The sequence below is a fragment of the Gadus macrocephalus genome, chromosome 20 (genome assembly GCF_031168955.1).
Source record: "Gadus macrocephalus chromosome 20, ASM3116895v1".
NCBI lineage: Eukaryota > Metazoa > Chordata > Actinopteri > Gadiformes > Gadidae > Gadus > Gadus macrocephalus.
Window position 1 is genome coordinate 16669922 of NC_082401.1, and position 870 is coordinate 16670791.

Here is an 870-nt window from a genome sequence, read left to right on the forward strand (position 1 = left end):
GTTGGGATTCTCTCCCTCGCTCATTTCTCATGTGACACCGCTACATCGACTCTACACTAACGGTCTTTACGTCGTCGCCTGCCAAAACTTCTCAAAAAACAACTCTCGCCGCGCGGGATTTGTGACTCGTAGGATTACCGGGTACATAAACTAAATGTAAACTTTAATTGGTGACGTTCTATTGTGATAGCAGATGTCCCCGTCTTCAACAACAATACCTCAGGGGATTTGCCGGGGCTTGGCAGTTGACGGGAGGGTCGGGGTTTGGTAAAGCACACACACACACACACAAACATGGGCTCCCCTGTTCCACATCAACCGCCCTTAAAGGCTCGGATCCCATTTAACGGTGACAATGATTGATTCAGGGCCACGCAACAACAAGAGATATCCTTGTCCACACCAACAAGAATAAGAACACAGAGCTTCTTCTGATCGGGAAAAACCAAGGCCGGGGCTTAATTAGGTTTCATGTGTGTGTGTGTGTGTGTGTGTGTGTGTGTGTGTGTGTGTGTGTGTGTGTGTGTGTGTGTGGTTTTTTTATTTTGGCATAGGGGGGGCGGGGTGTATATGTTTCTGGCACATCCACAGCGCAAGGCCATGGGCGCGCTCCTCAAGGTTAGCCCGGGCTGTATGGAGAGGGCACAACCCCGTTGTCGAAGGAAACGCCATCCGAGCATTTGATGGATGAGGATTGCCCATCCCTAAAAATGTAACTTGTGAGAACAGGCAGGGGTTAGTAAGGGAAGGGGCAGACCCCCGGAATGCTGCATGCACAGCAGATCGGAAGCGCCAAACGCCCACTCGGTGGACTGCGTGTGGCCTGGGTGGCATGAGTCGTCCATAGCCGTGTGATAATAACCCGGGAGG